This window comes from Scyliorhinus canicula, chromosome 9, assembly GCF_902713615.1.
Source record: "Scyliorhinus canicula chromosome 9, sScyCan1.1, whole genome shotgun sequence".
Lineage (NCBI taxonomy): Eukaryota > Metazoa > Chordata > Chondrichthyes > Carcharhiniformes > Scyliorhinidae > Scyliorhinus > Scyliorhinus canicula.
In genome coordinates this window covers 83,655,571-83,678,570 of record NC_052154.1, presented here as the reverse complement: position 1 = coordinate 83,678,570, position 23,000 = coordinate 83,655,571, and the positions used below count along the sequence as shown (strand labels likewise).

The following is a 23,000-nucleotide window of genomic DNA, read 5'->3' as shown; positions in this document are numbered from 1 at the left end:
TAAATGTGCTGTCATCAACCCTACCGCAAAAGCCAAACCTTTGACGCCCGCCATCCTTCCAAAATAACCTCTGACCTTTCTTTCTTCTCCGCAGGCAAACTGAACAAGTTGTCTGTTCCCAAATCCACCCCTATCTTTCCTGGCACGCCATGTTTGAAACCCTCCAATTAGGTTTCCACCTCTGCCAGGTTTCCAAAACAGCTCTCAACAAAACCACAAAATGACATCTAAGTTCCTGTGACAAACATAAACTTTCTCTCCTCACCTTTCTCGACTTGTTTGCAGTCTTTGACATAGTTGACCGCACCATCCTCCGTCAACACCTCTCCTCTCGGGCAGCACGGCGGCCTAGTGGTTAGCACAACCGCCTCACGGCGCTGAGGTCCCAGGTTCGATCCCGGCTCTGGGTCACTGTCCGTGTGGAGTTTGCACATTCTCCCCGTGTCTGCGTGGGTTTCGCCCCCACAACCCAAAAATGTGCAGTGTAGGTGGATTGGCCACACTAAATTGCCCCTTAATTGGAAAAAATAATTGGGTAATCTAAATTTATTAAAAAAAAAAAAAACACCTCTCCTCTATTTCCAACTGGGGCGAACTCCTCTCACATGATTCCATTCTCATCTATCGACTCACAGCCAGAGAATCACTTACTTTGCTGCTCCCGCACCGTTACGTCTGGAGTCCCTCAAGGATCTATCTTTGGCCCTCTCCTCTCACCCGAGTGCTGCTCCTTGGAAAACATCATCGGAAGTGACAGTGTTGGTTTTCACACCTATGCTAACGATACTCAGCCATACCTCAGCACCACCACCTCTCTCAACTCCTCCATTGTTGTTACATTATCAGACTGCTTACCCAACATCCAGTCCTAGATGACAGGAATTTCCTCCAAATAAATATTAGGAAAATTGAAGACATTGGCTGTGATTTTCCAGGCCCCCTTGCAGCGGGACTTCCAGTAGCGGAGGCAGCTCGTCTTTGACCAGCAGGTTCCCTAGCAGCACGTCCGGTGAGCCATAGAAAACTCAATTACCTTTGGCGAGACTGGAAGATTCTGCCACCAGCCAAATGCGGGTCACCTCCACCACCAGAAAACCTGTCAGCCATTACCTTCACTTCTGCTTCAAACTCTGTCCCCTTTCTGACTCATTTTCTCTCCCGAACAACAGCCTGAGCTTCAGCCAATCTGCTCACAATCGTGGTGTCACATTTGATCCCAAAGATGAGAACTGTCTATCATGCCATCACTATTTGCACATAAGTAATGTCACCCGGCTTTGCCCTGTCAAGGTTCATCTGCTGCTGAAACCCTCATCCATGTCTTTGTTAGCTCTAGACATGACTATTCCAATGCACCCCTGGTTGGTCTCCGACATTCTAACCTCCGTAAACTTGAGGTCATCCAAAATCCTATTGCCATGACCTGTTCTCCTATCACTCCTGTGCTCAGTGATCTATGTTGGCTCCCTGTCGAGCAAAATCCTAATTTTAAAAATTCCATCCTTGTTTTAAAATTCCACCATGCTCTTAATTTTCCCCATCTCCATAATTTCCTTCAACTCCACAGCCCTCCAAGATACCTGTGTTCCTCTAATTCTTCTTAAGCATTCCCAATGATAATTGCTCCAGCATTGGTGGTTATGCCTTCAGTCGCCTTGGCCCTAGTCTCTCTTGCATCTCTCTGCCTTAGTTTTCCTCCTTTAAGATTCTCCTTAAAACCGGGAACTGGCTATTGAGTTGGATGATCAGCCATGATCATAATGAATGGTGGGGCATACTCGAAGGGCCGAATTCTACTGCTCCAAGTTTCTATGTTACCTCTGTGATCAAACCTTTGGTCAACTGATCAAATATCACATGTGGCTTGGTACCATAATTTGCTTTGTAAAGCTTCATTATGTTAATATATATAAATATAAGGTGCTGTTGCTGTAAAAAGTTGAGGAAAAAGCAATCAAAATGCAACTGCATTCCATACGGAGTTTGAGAGCGATGTACTGCAGTCCAAAACAACAATCTTGAAGTTAAACAACACCAGTTACATAGCTGGAGGAGAGAGCTGACTAAGGTTGACTAAGCTAAAGGTATGGCAGTAAATAAGCAGAAGGAAAGATTTAAAGAAATAATTCAAAATAGTCAACAGAAAAATACATTTATTCATTAAACGCTAGCGAGCAAGATCTATCTGTGACATCCATGCTTTACTTGGGAAGTTAAGAATAGTGCTAGATCAAAAGAGAGTGTTTATAATATTGTGAAGAATTGGAGGAGTCTTAGAAACTAACAAGGGGAAAAATAGAATGGGAATAAACTAACCAGCAATATAAAAACAGAGCTTAACTATATAAAAAGGAGAGTAATTCATAGAATTAACAGTGCAGAAGGAGGCCATTCAGCCCATCGAGTCTGCACCGGCTCTTGGAAAGAGCACCTTACCCAAAGTTAACACCTCCACCCTATCCCCATAACTCAGTTACCCACCCAACACTAAGGGCAATTTTGGACACTAAGGGCAATTTATCATGTCCAATCCACCTAACCTGCACATCTTTGGACTGTGGGAGGAAACCGGAGCACCCGGAGGAAACCCATGCACACACGGGGAGGATGTGCAGACTCCGCACAGTGACCCAAGCTGGAATCGAACCTGGGACCCTGGAGCTGTGAAGCAATTGTGCTATCCACAATGCTACCGTAAATGTTGGTCCCATAGAGGCCAACACAAAAGTAGTCATGAGGGATGATGAAATGGCAAAAATGTTGAACAAATATTTGTGCCTTTCTTCGCTGTTCTCATTTTGTTTTTAATAAATTTACAGTACTAAATTAACAGGGCTAATAAGAGTGAAGAACTGAGTGTGCAAGGAACACAAGGTTCGCATGCAGGTGCAGCAAGAAATGAGGATGGCAAATGGCATGTTGGCCTTTTGTTTGCAAGGTATTGGAGGAAGAAGGAAGTCTTGCTAAAAATGGAAGGACACAACCACAGTGGGAATACTGTGTTCAGTTTTGGTTTCCATATCTGAGGAAGGTTTCACTTGCCTCTGAGGCAGCACAGCGATAGCTGCTGAGATCAGAGGGCTGGCTTGTGATGGAACCTGGAATAAATTTGGCCTATATCTCCTGAGTTTAGAAGAATGAAGGGTGTTTTCATTGAAACGTACACGTTTATGAACAGGCTTAACAGACAGGGTGAACTCAGGAGAGGTTGGCTGGAATTTTCCAGACCTCCTCCCTGCCTCTGAGCGGATTTTCCTGTGGTGAAGAGAGCTCGCCATTGGCTGCTGCTGGGATCTGTGGTCCTGCCAAGTCAATGGCAATTTGCATGGCTCACCAGTCGCACCAGTGGGTGTTCCCTATCCAACGTTACTCAATCTGCTTCCACCACCTTTTCAGGTAATATATTCGGGAACTTAGATTATTGCATAAAAAAGAAAGATCAAATTGGACTTTTTTGCCAATTAACCTAAATATTTGTTTTTAATTCTCCTGCCATGGTAAACTGCTTCCCCACACCCAGTCCATCAAAACCGCTCATGATTTTCAAGTGCCTTTAATCAAATCTCCATTTAATCGTTTCTGTTTTTGAGGAGTGCAATCCCAGTTTCTCTAGTCTCTCCAAATAACTGGTGTCTTTAACTCCGCCATATCTCCTCTACATCTTCTCAACTTAAATCTTGACATTTTTCTTGTAGTTTAGAACATAGAACATAGAACAGTACAGCACAGAACAGGCCCTTCGGCCCTCAATGCTGTGCCGAGCCATGATCACCCTACTCAACCCACGTATCCACCCTATACCCGTAACCCAACAACCCCCCTCCCCCCCTTAACCTCACTTTTATTAGGACACTACGGGCAATTTAGCATGGCCAATCCACCTAACCCGCACATCTTTGGACTGTGGGAGGAAACCGGAGCACCCGGAGGAAACCCACGCACACAGGGGGAGGACGTACAGACTCCACACAGACAGTGACCCAGCCGGGAATCGAACCTGGGACCCTGGAGCTGTGAAGCATTTATGCTAACCACCATGCTACCCTGCTGCCCCCAGTTTGCGACCCAGAACCTGACATGACTCTCTGGCCGAGACCCAGTACTTATTTGGAGTTCGTCAGATCAATGTTAGAAAGAGCACAAGAAATTTTCAGGAGGTCTTGGAGTGCAATCGGTAGTGTCCTGTCTCTGAGCCAGGAGCTCTGAATTCATAGAAACATGGAAAATAGGCGTACAAGGAGGCCATTTAGCCCTTCGAGCTTGCTCTGCCTTTCATTATGATCATGGCATTAGAATCATCCAACTCAGTAACCTGTTCCTGCCCCCCTCCGCTCCTATTCTTTGATCCCTTTAGCCCCATGAGTTAACTCCTTCTGGAAAACATATCATGTTTTGGCTTCAACTGTTTCCTATTGTAGCAAATTCCACAGGCCACCACTCTCTGGGTGAAGAAATGTTTCTTCAGCTCAGTCCTATATGGTTTACCACCATACCCTTAGACTGTGACCCCCTAGGTTTGGACTCCCCTGCCGTTGGGAACATCCATCTTGCATCTACCCTGTCTAGTCTTGATGGAATTTTCGATGAGACATCTATGAGATTCCCCCAAGTTCCACAAGGACACATAATTTAGCCAAACAGGTTGGACGCCTTTACCATCAGTATCCACGTCTTCAGACTGCAACATGCATGTAATAAGGACATGTTGCCACAGCAACTTAGATACCTTGGGCAGAATTCTCCCATAATTTGTCAGAGCAACAGGTGTGGATCTCTCCAGGTGCATAGCCAGATTTCCAGACCAGTTTTTGACACTGAAAACAAAATCAGGGGATGTGGTTTACGCCGTCACTCTGCCAGGACAGGGCCTGATAGAGCCAGCGATGCCATCTTGAAAGGACCCCGATCAACAGAAAGTTTAAACTTCCCCCATCATTCACCCCCCCCCCCCCCCCCATCACAAAGCTATTGAGTGCTCTCCCCCCTCCACCACCCCCAACCACTCTACACCCACTCTTCCACCACTTTGGACAGTCATTGGGGGCTCATAGGAACATGCAGCAGGGGACTCGTTAATTATTTTAACATTTATTTGAATGTAGTACAATGAGGTTCTAGCCCTTTGTGGGGGGGAACCTCATTGCGTAATTGGTGAGGGGTGTGGAAAATCGGGAAATGCGATCTCGCCGGCCATTTTGCCCCTGCATCACTGTTCTCATTTTGTTTTTAATAAATTTAGAGTACCCAATTAACTTTTTCCAATTAAGGGTTAATTTAGCATGGTCAATCCAGCTAGCCTGCACATCTTTTGGTTGTTGGAGCGAAACCCCACAAACACAGGGAGAATGTGCAAACTCCACATGGACAGTGACCTAGAGCCGGGATCGAACCTGGGACCTCGGAGACATGAGGCAGCAGGGCTAACCCACTGCGCCACCATGCTGTCCCTTCACCGTTCTCATTGACGGCAAACACGGCGCAAAATCATCCTCCAAGTGAACTGTGACACACCACCACCACTGAAAACTTGCAGGCATTTAGTAAAATTGGGAATTGGAACCCGGATTTTCATCAATTGAAAAACGTTCACCTCCAAAAACTCCAATCAAATAAAACAACAGTAAAACAAAGGAAATTTGATTCCAAGATTGAATCTGTTGCTCGATGCTAAACTAACATGAACTTTCCCCTTGGTTAGGCCTGCAATAAATTGTGACATCAAAATGTCCCAAAATGCCTCACAAAAGTTCCACAGGTTCTAGATCCCCAGTGGCCACATGCAATCTACAAGAACCAAAATGCCATGGAAACACTATAGAACCCAGTTGAAAAACACACACTAACTCTTGGTACCTGTTCATTGTGAAACACGCAGCAGCACTATATTTAGGATAGGTCACTATCTGAACACAAGACAAAATCACTTCAATCAATGCAACATTTTGTTCAAAGAGAAATAATCTGGGCAGCCCTGAGGGAATAAACTACCCATCTGGCTGTGGAATTAGTTATACACACATGCATTTTATTCTCACTGTTGATTTAAATTGTTCATTTGAATGTCGGTGCAGCAAGTATTCAGCAAATTCACTTCAAGAACCTTCCACAATTTTTTGCATGGCTCCACTGAACTGATGTCTGACAGACGATCCAAAGCTTGCACTTATCCTGAACTTCAATCAAAACAAAACACTGAATAATTCACAATCAAGATGACAATCTAACGAGACCGTGGAGCAAATAAAGCCATCAGACCCAGTCTTTCCATCTATCGTTTACAATCTTCCCAGCAGTGGGCAATTTCACCATTCAGTGATGCGTCAACCACACTTTGCATAGTTCCCTTGCTATTGGTAGGTTCTCCAAATAAAAGAAAAGGGAGGCAACATTTGGAAATATGCAAACCAATGGCATTTTTAGGTGCTGTAAGCTTTAGTCAAATTCGATATCTCATGTCCTGACGTACTGGTCTCGTGTCGAGTTGGTTCTGTGTGCTCTAATCATGACAGTGCTTTGCATGATGTTGCAAGGCTAGACACACAATGCATTCACTCCAAAAACTTAACCCCTCCGTTATTCATTCCTCTTTACAGCACAAGCAAAATAACTTTGCTTCACCTGCGCTTTAAAACTCTGAACCATTAGCTTAGCTCCATAGGTACCTCGAGTCCTCAGCTGATGGATCTAAACCCCACACTTAAGCTCATCATTTAAGTGTTTTGTTATGTTCTAGACATAGCATAAGCTGCTTTCTTGATGTGCGCTCTGACAAAGGAAGGTTCAGACTTGGAGATAGATTTAACACATTTATTAAACTGTTAACGATTCTCCTACTTGGATTCGACTCTCCTGTTAATCCTGCTATAGCTACTCAGACTATCTAACCAGTCTGCTACAATCCACATTTCAAATCAACCCTCTGTACTCACTGAGTGTCTCCACTGGAAAGAGGAAGATCATGTGTGCTGTGTCCTTTTATATGGGTTGGTGTAATGCCCCCCTGTGGTTGTGTCACCTCTGTGTGTGTCGAGAATGTCCATTGGTCGTGTCCTATCTTACTGACCTATAGGTTGAATGTCTGTGTGTCATGTTTCTGGTGCTCCCTCTAGTGTCTATCTAGTCTACGTGTATTTACATTAACCCCTTGTGTATTTACAGTGATGCATATCACCACATTACGTTCACACTTAAGTGCCGTAATCAGGATGTTGGATGTACAATGTCTCAAACTAAAGGTCCCAACTGTCAATTTGTGTGGCCGTTAAAAACAATCTCAAGTTAGGACAGCATGGTGGCGCAGTGGTTAGCGCTGTTGTCTCATGGAGGCAAAGGCCTGGGTCACTGTCCGCATGGAGTTTGCACATTCTTCCCGTGTCTGCATGGGAATCATGCCCACAACCCAAAGATGTGCAAGGTAGGTGGATTTGCCGTGCTAAATTATCCCTTAATTGACAAAAATTGTTTTAAAAAACAATCTCATTGTATTATCAAAAGGGGAACAGAGACTTCAACAAGTGTTTTGACTAATATTCCTCCCTCGGCATGATATACTCTGGTTAATCATTGCTTTACTGACTACACAAATTGACTACCACATTTGCCAATGCAACAATATATCTTAAAAATTACTGGATTGGTTAAAAAATATTATGTGACATCTTGAAAATGTGATCATTTGTCATATAAGTGGAAGTTCTTTCAGTGGCATTGACGTAGAAGATCAAGATGCTGTTCAACAGGCCCCTTCAATCTCAAAAAACAGCAGTCAGTGGTTCCCGGCTGAAAATAGGTGGGGATAAAAGGTAAACCAGTCAGTGAAAATTATATTGGACTGGAGTGCGAGGGCAGAGTAGATTTCAATAAGGATCACAATTTAAATCCCACTGCTTTCATGAATACCAGCCAACTCAATACTGAAACAAAGTTAAAATGGTTAAATTTACCAGCAGAGAGAGAGAACAGTGCCCAATTTTGATTAATTACTTCACTGGTCAGACAAGTGATAATTAAACTTGACATTGGTAACTGTAGAATGCAAAAGTGGATTAAACTCAGTTGGTACAGAGATATCAAGCAAGATACCAAGAGGCATGATAGTTTGGTTTGATAGTCTTGCTCCATCTATGGAAGCATTGTAGAATCACCTCTCATTCATAGAATTGTAGAAAAGTTACAGCACAGGAGGCCAGTCGGCCCATCTTGTCCATACCAGCCCAAGGACACCCAAGTGCCGTTTCTAATCCCACCTTCCTGCATTCAGTCCATGGCCCTGTAGCTTAGAGCACTTTAGGCGCAGATCCAGATACCTTAAGAGTTTAGGGTCTCTGCGTCCACCACCAACTCAGGCAGCAAATTCTAGACTCCCACGACTCTATGTTGGGATTTGGTCCCCAGCATGGATAGATCAGGTTGCCCATTCCTGTCCAGATAAATGAGAGTTATCAATCCCCAAGTGGTCCAGAAGGGCTGAGGATCCCTAGAATGCTTCATTTCACAAAAGAGGATATAAAAGGACACCTAACCCGACCAATCCCTACTAGTTTATCCTGCCCTCGATTCCCCTCCAATCTTTTCCCACCTAAATCTACTATTGTGACCACCTTCTCCCTCAAATACCAGTCTAATTGCCCCCTTAATCTTTTAAAATTATTTCACAGGAACGACTGGCTAAGCCAACACCTGGACTATTCCTGAAGTAGCAAGTTCCACATTCTCACCATTTTTTGGGTGAAGATGTTTCTCCTGAACTCGCTGTTGGTTTTCTTGGTGACTACCTTATTCAAGGCAATCAGGCAGAGTCAACATGGTGTTGTGGAAGGGAAATTATGTATAACTGATTAATTGGAGTTCTTTGAAGGAGTCACATGGATAAAGGGGAATCAGTAGTTGTACTGTACTTAGATTTCCAGAAGGCATTTGATAAGGTGTCACATCAAAGGGTATTATCTAAAATCTAATTCCCTCCTAAGTACACAGTAAGAAGTCTTACAACACCAGGTTAAAGTCCAACAGGTTTATATGGAATCACTAGCTTTCAGAGCGCAGCTCCTTCATCAGGTGAGTTAAGAGGTGTGTTCCACAAACATATATATAGACAAATTCAATGATGCAAGATGATACTTTGAATGCAGGTCTTTGCAGATAATTAAGGTTTTACAAGTCCAGACGGTGCAACTGGAGAGAGGGATAATCACAGGTTAAAGACCTGTGAATTGTCTCAGGCCAGGACAGTTGGTAGGATTTCACAAGCCCAAACCAGATGTCCGTTCATCTATTGTCGCAGCATCTGCATGGTCTCGCCAAGGTACCACGCCTCGGGCCATCTTTTCCTGTAGCATATGAGGTAGACAACATTGGCCGAGTCGCACGGACATCGCACGACAATCGCCAGGCAGGAATATTCCCTTCCAATCGGGGAGCGCTTCCACAGTCAAGTACATTCAACCTCTGATCTTTGGGTAAGCGTTTTCCAAGGCGGCCTTCAGAACGCGTGACAACACAGAACCACTGAGCAGAAACTGATAGCCAAGTTCCGCACGCATGAGTTCGGCCTCAACCGGAACCTTGGATTTATGTTGCATTACATTCACCCCCACCATATGGCCTGGGCTTGCAAAATCCTACCAACTGTCCTGGCTTGAGATAATTCACACCCCTTTAACCTGTGATTATCCCTCTCTCTAGTTGCACCGTCTGGACCTGTAAAGACTTAATTACCTGAAAAGACTTGCATTCAAAGTATCATCTTGAATCACTGAATTTGTCTATATATGTGTTTGTGGAACCCACCTCTTCATTCACCTGAGGAAGGAAATGCGCTCCAAAAGCTAGTGATTCGAAACAAACCTGCTGGACTTCAGCCTGGTGTGGTAAGACCTCTTACTGTGCCCAGTCCAATGCCGGCATCTCCACATCATGGCTCCGAAATGCATGTGTGTGGTCATTAATTAAGAACAAAGATCTAGTTCAACTGATGTCCATGTCATAAAACATTGCGCCAAGCCTCACTGCTTGGCCTCTTGAATATGCAGCAAAAGACTTCTATGACCCACAGAACTATACTCCAGTACAAGATCCTGACTTCAGCAGGACAAAATAATGATGGGGCGAACAAGAGCTTGTTTCACGTTTAATTCAAATCTCATCGGGATGGATCCTAACGGACTTAAAGAAACTGCACAAAACCAAAAAAATACAAGTGGTCCTTTGCTTTTCGGAAGGCTCCTGCTGAAGGCAGGAAATAACACTAATCAAAATCCCAATAGCTGGATATGGTACAAGTAGCCTACATCTGATAAATCAACAGAAAGTACAAATCTGATAGCTTTTTGAAGGCAATCACTGAGACATGCAGATCTCTGGTCAATAATTCCCACAGGGAATCTTTATATATTTTTTAACATATTTTCCTGAACCATCTTCAAACCTGAGCAGTAAATTACAACTCGCGAAGGAATGCTGACGGAGTTCACACTTTCGCTAAGCGTCATAAACCCAGTGTGTTCAATTACAGTGACAGTGTGATACTAATGAGGACAAGGTTTTACGCCAGTCACACTTCAATTGGGATAAGCCTGCCTGTGTCTGTTACAGTAACATGCATTCAGAGACATCCAGTAACCTCCCCAGAGTGCTTCCTCAGCTGTGTAATGTGAATGAGAACTCTTTACCTTCCTTCTACCTGGTTTTCCACTTAAATAAGTCAATTAAAACGACACAGCTGTTTGGAAGTTGCAAAGCCGAGACTATAAAATGCTCAGATGCAGTATCTTTTGGCAGTAATTAAAAGACCTGATAAATGTTTGCCAAGAAAAAGCAATTCACTTGGTACTTCAGCTGCTAAAAAGACCCCATTTTAATTTCCAGGTAGAATAATAAGCACAAACAGGCATGTCTAGATGCTGGTACAATTTGTAGCACAGTGGTTAGCACAGTTGCTTCATCGCACCAGGGATCCGGGTTCGATTCCCGGCTTGGGTCACTGTCTGTGGGAGGCTGTACATTCTCCCCGTGTCTGCGTGGGTTTCCTCCGGGTGCTCCAGTTTCCTCCCACAAGTCCTGAAAGACGTGCTTGTTAGGTGAATTCTCCCTCAGTGTACCCGAAAGGGCGCCGGAGTGTGGTGACTTGCCGACTTTCACAGTAACTTCATTTCTGTCTTAATGTGACACTAATAAAGATTATTATTATTATTTGGTTTTACGTTTGCAAACACCGTCCCTAAAACAAGACTCACTCACAAGTTACTTCTGCCTGGTTCTCACAAGGGAGTGCTCCATTTGTTGGAGTTATTGCTCGATAGAATGTTTCACAAAATATCGAAGGTGGGCACAGTTGTTCATTATTACAATGTCTCACCAGTGAATCATTTTAATCGATTACAAGTTGCCATCAGCTTTTCATGAATTGAAAATTGACTTTGCAGAAAAGCAAAGTGACTTGGCTGCTCTCCAAGAACTTAGTTGGTAAATGAAATGCGTCTTTGGTCCGTGATGAGTAAGATGATTTCAGGGCCATGGCAGATTAGAAAGAAAGAAAGATTGGCATTTGTGTAACTTCTTTTGCACCCACACAGAGCTAAATCGCTGGCTTTGAAAGCAGACCAAGGCAGGCCAGCAGCACGATTCGATTCCCGTACCAGCCTGCCCGAACAGGCACCGGAATGTGGCGACTAGGGGCTTTTTGCAGTAACTTCATTTGAAGCCTACTTGTGACAAGAAGCGATTTTCATTTCATTTCAGATGTCCGAAAGCACAGCTAATTCAGCACTTCTTGAATTGTGATCACTGTTGTATTGTGAGAAAGGCAGCAACCAAATTACACACAGCAAGATCCCACAGGCAGCAATGTGATAAGCACCAGACAATCGGCTTTTCTGAAATGCTGATTGAGATATACATATGCCATGTCTATCCTATACCCCAATCATGAGAATCAGAGGGAGGGATGTGATAGCACTGGAAAGGTTCCAGAGGAGATTTACCACCATGTTGCCTGGGCTGGAGAGTTTTAGTTATGAAGAGAGATTGGATAGATTGGGGCTGTTTTCCTTGGAGTAGAGGAGACTAAGGAGGTACGTGATTGAAATGTATAAAATTATGAGGGGCATAGATAGAGTAGACAGGAAGAAACCTTTCTCCTTAGTGGAAGCATCAATGACCAGAGGGCATAGATTTAAGGTAAGGAACAGGAGGTTCAGAGGGGATGTGAGGAAAGACTTTTTCAACCAGAGGGTGGTGAAAGTTTGGAATTCGTTGCCTGAAAGGGTGGTGGAGGCCACAAGACCATAAGACATAGGAGCAGAATTAGGCCACTCTGCCCATCGAGTCTGCTCCGCCATTAATCAAGGCTGACATTTTTCTCATTACCATTCTCCTGCCTTCTCCCCATAACTCCTGCTCCCCTTATTAATCAAGAACCTATCTATCTCTGTCTTAAAGACACTCAGTGATTTGACCTCCACAGCCTTCTGCGGCAAAGAGTTCCACAGATTCACTACCCTCTGCTGAAGAAATTCCTCCTCATCTCTGTTTTAAAAGATTTTCCCTTTAGTCTGAGATTGTGTCCTCTAATTCTAGTTTTTCCTACAAGTGGAAACATCCTCGCCGCGTCAACTCTATCAGGCCATGCAGTATCCTGTAAGTTTCAATAAGATCCCCCCTCATCCTCCTAAACTCCAACGAGTACAGACCCAGAGTCCTCAACCGTTCCTGTTCATTCCAGGGATCATTCTTGTGAACCTCCTGTGGCCCCTTTCCAAGGCCAGCACATCCTTCCTTAGATACGGGGCCCAAATATGCTCACAATCATGCCTGATATTTTTTGCATCCCCATTCTCCTCACAACATTTAAGAAGTATTTAGATATGCATTTGGGATGTCAAGGCATACAAGGTTATGGGCAAAGTGCTGGATAATGGGATTAGAATAGTTCGGTGGTTGTATTTGACCAGCACAGATGCAATGGGCTAAAGGGCCTTTTCTGTGCTGTGAACCTCTGACTCTGTAAGTGGAAAGTTACTACAATCCATTGGCCATGAACGGTGGGTGTACTGTTCGGGTGTTTGGGACTCTAAGGGTTAATGTGGGCCTGGGGAAACAGTACCACCCACATTATGATGTAGAAAGAGTCACATGGGAGTGGTAGAGTGTAGTGGTAAGTCTTGTCAACATGAAGATAGCACTTGGTCAGTCAGGACTGTAACCTGTATAGATGCATATAGTTATGTGTTACTAATAAACAGTTATTGTTCAACCTGACTATCTTCTGGATTTCTCCGTGAGACAACATACGACATTGCAATAGTGGGCGGGTGCAGGAGTAAGTTGAACCAAGTGATCACGTTGAATGACAATACTCACTGAATCCATGTGGGCGGCACAGTGGTTAGCACTGCTGCCTCCCAGCACCAGGAACCAGGATTCAATTCCAGCCTTGGGTGACTGTGTGGATTTTGTACATTCTCCCTGTGTGTGTGTGGGTTTCCTCCGGGTGCTTCGGTTTCCTCCCACACTCCAAAGATGTGCAAATTACGTGGATTGGCCATGGTCAATTGCCCCTTCAGGTCTAAAATTGTGTGGGATAGGTTAAGGGATTATTGGGATAGGGCGAGGGAGTGGGCTTGAGTGGTGCACTTTCAGAGGGCCAGTGCAGACTTTTTAAATATAAATTTAGAGTACCCAATTATTTTTTCCAATTAAGGGGCAATTTAGCATGGCCAATCCACCGACCCTGCACATCTTTGCATTGTGAGGGTGAAAGCCACGCGGATACGGGGAGAATGTGCACACTCCACACGGACAGTGACCCGGGGCCGGGATTCGAACCCGGGTCCTCAGCGCCGTAGGCAGCATTGTGCCACCATGCTGCCCTCCAGTGCAGACTTGATGGGTCAAATAGCCTCCTATTTAAAAGATCATGGTGGTCCATTTGGACCCCCTGCACATACAAGTAACCACCACTGCAGCGATATGACCATGGTCACCCAGGCACCTACCAAATCATATCCTAGCACAAGTCAGTGCCATCAAGTGAAACACAAGATACATGATCAACGAGCAAATCCTCAGCCTCCCTCCGACTTTGGCACTCCAAGAAACCATGAGACATTTAGATCCAGTCTAAGTTTTTTATCACACGTTTGGCAGTTCTTTTCATTTGCTCGCAGTTTGAAATATGAAAATCATTATCTTTATAAATGAAAGCCCAGTGCAGCTTTATCTCTGCAATATTGTTTCTGAGTAGTTACACAAATCATTTACTAGATATTCTCCCAACACCTAAAATATATGTTTACCTCATACCAGGGGATGCAAAATGCACAGTATTTTTAAACATCGATAAAGGGGTGGGGTGGCAGTCTGTGTGTGTATGTGTGTGTTTATACATGTGTATGTATGTGTGTATATACGTGTGTATGTGTGAGTTTGTGTGTATGTATATGTGTGTGTATGTGTGTGTGTGTGTTTATGTGTGTGTGTATATGTGTATGCATGTTTGTGTATACGTGTGTGTGTGTTTTTGTATGGTTATGTGTGTGTGTGTGTTTATGTGTGTGTGTGTGGGTGGCAAATAAAAATGCAAAAATAATGGTGGTTCTGCAAAAAAAAAACAGCAGACTGTTATTTATTTAAAGTTGAAGCTTTGAAAAGATAGAAGTAATTTCAAACTAAATATTACTAATTGCGTTGGTGGATAATTGGTGTACACCAATACACTAAAAAATAAAAGCAGAAGCACTGATTCACAAACACCTACGTCATCCTCACGTTTAGATCCATCTCCCAATGACTAGAAGCATCATTGTAAATGCCCACGTCTGCATAATGGCTCTAAGTTACAAGGGAAAGGAAGCATATAGTGTATGTTAGTTATTTTACCAGGCCAGAACTAAATTAGTCATTAGGACAAGTCCACTGAATCCTCAGACTGTTGGATTACATGGTACCAGTCACTAGTTTGCCCTGGATTTAGACTGTGTGCATGTTGGAATCCCAAGGGGCCAATAGCCGAACAATCAGCAGCGGGATTCAAAAACACTATCACAAATTCCATCAGTTGGCTGAGCAAAGTATTAACTGGTTCAACTGAACAAAACAAATAAAGGATTCTTGCAATTTGCAGCTCTATAATAAAAGGAAATGCTGGTAACCCAGCAACTAATATTTACCAAATCTGCCACTGAACCAGACTCATAACACACTTTGCTCGCTGACTCACATTGGGTTCTGTTCAAGCAATGTCTTGAATTTAAAAGTTACGTCCTTACTTTCGAATCACTCCATGATCACCCTTCTCTTGTCAATAATCTCAAGCCCTACAATCCACAGACATCTGTGCTCCTCGAACTCTGGCCCCTTGAGCATCCCTGATGTTAATTCTTCCACCTGCACTGGTGGCTGCCTTCAGTTGCCTTGGCCCTAAATCTCTCCTTAAACTCTCTATCTCCATTTCTCTCTTTCAGACACTCCTTCAAAACTCTCTCCTTGATCAAATGTTATAACCCCCGCCCCCACCAAACCCACAGGGACAACTCGATTAAACCTCCCATTAGCCTCGTGGAGTACGAGCTACCCCTCTGAAGGGGGATAGTTAACTTTGGACATTATAAGATGGCCCAGGGAGGAGTTGAGCTGGGACTGGGACTGTTACTTGTGTATACTTTACCTTGGCAATAAACCATTCGTTTTAATTCTCCTTTCCGGACACCTCTGTGACGGCTAAACCAAACATTTGGTTATCTGTTAGGCTTCTCGGGGCTTTTCACAGTAACTTCATTGGAAGCCGACTTGTGACAATTGATGTGTTGGGTAAGCTGGGTCTGCGAGGACCATCATATACCTGTGTATATTATGACAACAATAAGCGATTTTCATCTGACCTGGGGCAGGATATTATCCCACCCAACCCATTCTCTAACCTTCTCCAGGCCATTGTCCTAGTTTACATTCTCTGCCCTTCATAACTCTTTCCTTCTCCCTCTGCTTTATCACTGGTTTCCTCGTTGCAATCTTTATCATATTTAGGTTGAGGGGTGGGGTTTGGGGTCCAGCCGCAGGACCTACCTGTTCAAAATGCCAGCCTGATAGTGGAATTCCCTTCGGACTCCCTTGCAATCCTTATGCAATTCAGCTCCGGTGGGAGAACATAGGGCTGGATTCTCTGATTGCTGAAGAATTCGCATTTGGCCCCGAAATCGGGAGCGGCGCTGTTTTTAGGATGCTCCGCCCCCTCAAAAATGGCATCATCGCTGAGTACACCGCATGCAGTTGGGACGGCCTCAGGACGTCACCTGAGGCCCTCCCCCGATGCTCCACCCCCGATGGGCCGACTTCCCGACGGCATGGGACACGTGTGCTCACAGTTTTCGGGGACCTCGCATGGCGGCTGTGGACTGTGTCCAGCGCCGCCACAGTTAGGAGGGGAGCCGGTCCGCTAGTATGGGGGGACTTCGGCTGGGGGGGGGGAGACTGGTCGGGTGTAGTCCGCGGGTGGCAAGGGGGGCTACAGGGGGTCACTATCTGGCCGGGTCTGCGTGCAGCCGGCGCCATGTTGTGTGGCGTCGCGCAGGTCACCGGTGTGCGCATTCGCGGCCACGGACCTGCCATTTCTCCGTCCATATCTGCAGGTAAAGCCGGCTTTACATGGCGTGGCTGGTAGCCCCCCACCAGGTGGTGCATCGGTGTGGGGGCGGCGCGACTTTTTTTCATAAGACTATACGAATGCTCCGGACATAGTCTCCAAATTAGAGAATCCAGCCCATAGGCTCCCAAACAGAGAATCCTGCCACAGAGCCAGCTGCAGAATCATTGCTTCAGGAAATTAGAGCCACCGCTTATTGTTCAGCAGGCATATGGAGACTAACTTTCGACATTCAGATAACAGCCTGAGTGTTTAAGTCAGCTGTCTAGAAAGTGTGCTCACCACAGACCTAAAGTTGCCCTCAAGGATCCAGTGATCCCAGCGGTGTGCTTTTCCTTTGTTTTGACAGAATTCACATCTGGCGCCAAGTGAATGGCCTGCAGCAGCTTTGCTGTCAGAAAGCAGCTCAAGAGCCAATCACATTGAAGTATTCACATTCAGCAAAGCAGAAGGTTAGATCACATAAACTCCTTCACTTCTCCTTAAATTTTCAGGCGACTAAATAAATTCTTTCAGCTTCTGTGTTAATTCAAAGATGAAACAACCATTTAAGCAGATAACTTTGTTTTAAATTGTACAGAAATTTCACATTCTACCATGTACAAGAAAAAATCATCTCCCTAATAAGGTCTTTCCTCTGACACCCTTCCTTTAAAAATATTGCAGCATTAAAAGATACATGAATCATTGCCATGATGTCCTCTTGCTGTACTACCTCAGAATCCCACAGTTGCCTGGGGCATTGGTGGAAAGAGATACAGTGAATTAGACAAAAAGACCGAGGGAATTGAGAAATGAGCACAAAATGAGCACAATACCTGCCTCAAGACTGCTTAAAGACTCAACTTACTGACTTCTATTGCTTTGGTGTAACAGAGAGGTACACTGAATGCATCAAGTTCTTCAATAGTTAGCACTTAACAATATTTGCTCCATTCTGTACATACCATTTAAACATTTTTGCCTTTGGGGTCTGCAATGAGTGCTTGAACAGGTAGCTAAAGCTACACAAATTATTTTTTTCACTCCTTTTAGAAACTGATCCATGGAAATTATAGGCTGTAAATAGCTGATGCTTTTAAATGTGCACTTCAGAACATTATGGATGTTCAATGCTGCCTGTGCTGGGACCCAGTGCTACGTGTTACAAATGAACCAGCACATTGCCAGTAACAGCTTCTCCTCTTAGCTTCTCTCACCTGGGCACAGATTTTGGTTCAGGAAACCAAGAGTTTTGAATGTAAGACTCAAAGCAGTTCTAGTTTTTTGTTTTCATTACAGACTCTCCAATTATTTTGGTGGCCATGTTTGAAATAACATTTGACAGAAATTTGAGTCTTTATTTTCGTTTCCAAATAATAAAAGAAAAAAACATTTTTACTGTTAAAAAATCTAAAATTTTGGATTTGGATTTTGGCAGCTGCTTCCATGCAGGGCTCAATACACTAAATCTGCGACCAATTATTGACCAACTTCACTGAGTGATGTAACCTACCTATCACTTTCCAATACTCCAATGCTGCTGGCAACTTTCTCGTGCACCATTGGAGCTCAATCCATTAGTTCCTGCCAGGACTGAATGTGCATCCAGTCACATATTATTTGCTTTGTGTTTTGTAATGAAATGGTTTGGGTTTTTGTTCATTTTAAGCTTTCTGAAGCCACTCTGGCAAGCCCACCGGACAAAAGCTACCAGGCATGTCTGGATGCACAATTTGGCGGCGATGAATTGAGGAGTGGGGTAAGTACACCCATAACCCAACACAGATTCAGCGCACAGCAAGCAAAGCCCGGGCTTGGCTTTAAGGAAATAGATTTTTTTTAGTAAGCAAAAGCCACTGGAGAAGCCAAATTAAGAAGAAAACGAACAGCCGGGTCCTCCAGAAACCGAAGCGAGAAAGATTGGGAAATATTATGGTTTGTGGGTATGAATTGTTCCGATGAAAGAAGTGGGTGACATTCACCAATCCAGGATGGATGAACATAAGATCATTCGTACGAGTGAAGCAAAAACACTAAAGAGGGATATAGCAGATTACGGAGCCACGGAGAGTGAGGGAGGATCTCAGAGAAACTTATAAAATTCTAACAGAATTGGACAGGTAGATTCAAAAAGAACTCCAATGATACAGAAAGGAGTTGAGATCTCAGGGACATAGTTGGAGGATAAGGGATAAACCTTTTAGGACTGCGATGAGTATATTTTTCACCCAGAGAATGGTGAATCTAGAACTCGCTACATCAGAAAGTAGTTGAGGCCAAAACGTTGTGTAATTTCAAGGAGGAATTGGATATAGCTCTTGGGGCTGAAGGGATCAAGAGATATGGGGGGAAGGCAGGATCAGAGTATTGAACTTGATGATCAGCCATGATCATAATGAATGGCAGAGAAAGCTTGATGGGCTAAATGGCCTCCCCCGCTTCTGTTTTCTACATATGTTTTTATGAAATAAATGGAATGAAAAGACGTCAAACCCCTCCCAAACCTGTATCTTTGGTTTTAAAGTAAGTGGTCAATAGGATATTGGAGAAATTGGTTTTGATATTCCATGATCTCCTATTATATTATATTCCCCATGGACTGTGGTATAATCCGCACGAGAAACTGAGAGGGTGGGCCGATTAGCCTCCCCGTGACCCTCGTGGAATACGAGCTTGCCTGATGAGAGGTGGGGCCTGTACCAATAGTAATAGACATCATGGGCGGCATGGTAGCACTGTGGTTAACACTGTTGCTTCACAGCGCCAGGGACCCGTGTTTGATTCCTGGCTTGGGTCACTGTCTGTACGGAGTTTGCACGTTCTCCCCATGTGGGTTTCCTCCGGGTGCTCCGGTTTCCTCCCACAAGTCCGGAAAGAAGTGCTTGTTAGGTGAATTGGACATTCTGAATTCTCCCTCCATGCACGCGAACAGGCGCCGGAATGTGGCGACTAGGGGATTTCCAAATGCATCTTAAATGATGCTATCGTGCCCGCCTCTACCACCTCCGCTGGTAAAGCGTTCCAGGCACACACCACCCTCTGCGTAAAAAACTTTCCACGCACATCTCCCTTAAACTTTCCCCCTCCCACCTTGAAATCGTGACCCTTTGTAATTGACACCCCCACTCTTGGAAATAGCTTGTTGCTAGCCACCCTGTCCATACCTCTCATAATTTTGTAGACCTCAATCAGGTCCCCCCTCAACCTCCGTCTTTCCAATGAAAACAATCCTAATCTACTCAACCTTTCTTCATAGCTAGCACCCTCCATACCAGGCAACATCCTGGTGAACCTCCTCTGCACCCTCTCTAAAGCATCCACATCCTTCTGGTAATGTGGCGACCAGAACTGCACGCAGCATTCCAAATGTGACCAACCAAAGTCTTATACAACTGTAACATGACCTGCCAACTCTTGTACTCAATACCCCGTCCGATGAAGGCAAGCATGCTGTATGCCTTCTTGACCACTCTATCGACCTGCGTTGCCACCTTCAGGGTACAATGGACCTGAACTCCCAGATCTCGCTGTACATCAATTTTCCCCAGGACTCTTCCATTGACCATATAGTCCGCTCTTGACTTAGATCTTCAAAAATGCATCACCTCGCATTTGCCTGGATTGAACTCCATCTGCCATTTCTCCACCCAACTCTCCAATCTACCTATATTTTGCTGTATTCTCTGACAGACCTCCTCGCTATCTGCAACTCCACCAATCTTAGTATCATCTGCAACCTTGCTAATCAGACCACCTCTACCTTCGACCAGATCTCCTCTTGGCCTCAACTGCACTTTCCTGCCTGTTCTCTATAACCCTTCAACCCATTACCCATTAAAAATATGTCCAACTCCTCCTTAAATTTACTCAATGTTCCAGCATCCAATACACTCTGAGGTAGCGAATTTCACAGATTCACGACCCTTTCAGAGAAGTAATTTTTCCTCATCTCTGTTTTAAACCTGCTACCCCTTGTCCTAAAACTATTGCTTCTCGTTCTAGAATGCCCCACAAGAGGAAGCATCTGCTCTATGTCTAATGCTTTTTATCATTTTATATCCCTCAATGAGATCTCCTCTCATTCTGTGAGAGAGTATAGGCCTAAACTGCTGAATCTTTCTTCATAAGACAAACCCCTCATCTAGAATCGATCTGGCGAGTTGTGCCCACAACATCCTTTGGTCTTGCTTCCTTCGTCAAGTGCTGATGGACTCCTTTTGCAGCATTATTTCTATTTGCTGCTGCAGTTTTCTTTCAATCTCAGAGGAAAAGCCATTGTGTTTGACTGGTAACCTCGAAAATACCTCTCTGGGGGGAAAGGAAAAAGCTGATCACAAGTAGAATTTGTTTGTATTTTGAAACCTCTCTCCAGGCACCAGCCTGTTTGACACAGACCTTTACTCTTTTTTCCCTCACCTCCATTTGAAAATCTGTCGGTAATGATTTGTCTCCGTGTCAAAGCTCTGTGCTTGGGAGTAAACCTTTTGTGTTTGGTCTCTGGCATAAATCAGCCCTACTACATGTACTGCTGCAGTGGTTATTGCCAGTTCGTTCCTCACCCAGAATCAGGTAAATGGTGGCGCAGAAGGGAGGGATCGTGAATCTTTAACCTGTATGAAAAAACATTTCAGAACCTAAGTAAACTTAACACAAAATTCTGGAAACAGAGAGGAACGTCTGACAGCAGAATAAGAGAAATTAGTTACTATTTCGAGTAAAGAGCATTTATCATCTCAGGTAGCCCAGAAATATGGAAATTTTTGTCTTGGTGGAGACAATAATTACATACTGTGATGAATGTAGAAATGTCTTACATAGACTGTATTTTGTATATATATGTTGCTGTAATATTTTTTAAATTGCTGGCACTTCCAGGCTGGTAGGGGAACTGCCATCGTGCCAGGTTGGCAGTGTCAGGAAGCCCGGGTGGCAGCTTGGCACTGCCAGGAATCAGGTCCGGGTGGCCTTACCAGGTGGAGGGGGGTGGGGGGGGAGTGTTCCTCTGGGCCTCTCTGAGTTAGGGGGGAGGAGAAGGGGGTCAAGAATTGTGGGGGGGGGGGGGCTGGAAGTGGAGGGGAATAGATTGGGGCAGCCACACAAAATGGCACCCCAATTTGCAAGGAGTTTTACCTGCTGAGCCTGTGAGCAGGAATTGACTCTAGTGCGGCCTCAGTAGAGAGAAACTCTCCAAGGCCAAAAAAACGGTAAAGTGCCATTGAACAGTGGAGTGTTTCTTGGTGCTGCAGCCGTCAAGAAATACCCCACTAAACACACCCAAAACCGGACATAGGATTTTTTTTTTAAATTCACGTCCCATGTTTAGACTTAGGTAAGCAGGTCAGGAGACTTGAGTGGGATAAAGATGATGTAATTAACAGGAGGAGCCAGGTCTGTGTGTACTTTTGCTGTTTGATATAGTTTTGAGAGTCTGATAGGAGATTTTAAGCTGAGCAGCAGTTTTGCCAAATGTTGTCACGTTGAGCAGGAATCTGACAGGGACAGAGGGAGTAGCAGGATGTGCCTAAAAGGGTCTCTCTCTACTTTCCTGAAAGGAATCTGTACACTATAGTACAGCAAGTATCTGTGTTTGTTAACTTTATTTACCAGTTGTATTTGACCTGTAATTGGCTTTCCTTAATTGGAGACAAAGTAGGTATAAATTAGAATTAGAATTTTTTTTTTATTTTAAGACTTGTTTAACTGTTAATTGAAAATCTATTTTCTACGATGGTCATGTGTTTAATCCTATGTTAATAATAAAGTTTGTTTTAATATATTTGTCAGTGGAATCACTCCTGTAGCAAAGCGTCCATTTGCCACAGTTTTACACATTTCTTGTATGGTTACTTGATATAAATTGGGGGTCTGGTCCATTACAATACCATAGGACCCTGGGGAGTTAATTGAAAGATATGATCATATTCAGCACAGTACTAATTGCTAATTGAGATCCTGCTTTCCATATACGACATTAAAATACAGTCTCCTTTTTTATTACTGATGAACCTAAAAAACTGTACAGCACTATTTGAAGAGCGAGTGAAGAGCGAGAGAGTCCTCCAGATTCCCTGGTCAAACTTTGTCCATAAGCCAATGCTATCTGGGCATCTCTTTTGTTACTGTTTGCAGCATCTTGCTGTATGTGCGTTGGATGGCTGACAGCTTAGAGATGGGGGAGAAGAAGAGAAGTGAAGAGAGGCGGAGAAAGGAGGGAAAGGTGAGAGGGATAGGAAGGAAAGAGAAGCACAGCACAAGGCAGTAAATAGTTCTGGAAGAGAGGGACAGAGAAAGAGGGAGGAGTGGGAGGAAAGAAGGGAAGCTACGTGAGAAAGATCAATTACGATGTGATGTGGGCACTGTTGGCTTGGCCATTGTGTGG

General features: G+C 44.2%; 1 protein-coding gene and 1 long non-coding RNA gene across 8 annotated transcripts in view; one reads left to right on the top strand and one right to left on the bottom strand.

Annotated features, from left to right (window-relative positions):
- LOC119971491 (RNA-binding Raly-like protein) overlaps positions 1-23,000 on the bottom strand; it is a 1,731,169-nt gene that overhangs the window by 1,648,956 nt on the left and 59,213 nt on the right. The gene's annotated exons all lie outside the window — the stretch shown is intronic.
- Positions 1-23,000, top strand: part of LOC119971493 — a 34,706-nt gene that overhangs the window by 2,598 nt on the left and 9,108 nt on the right. The window contains exon 1 of one of the 3 annotated variants that reach the window (XR_005461856.1): positions 18,299-18,380. The exons of 1 other annotated variant lie outside the window; for it this stretch is intronic. This is a non-coding gene — a long non-coding RNA (uncharacterized LOC119971493). Of the gene's footprint in view, positions 1-18,298; positions 18,381-21,143; positions 21,191-23,000 lie in introns of those variants that run through there. One more of the 3 variants, XR_005461857.1, reaches the window with a different exon arrangement.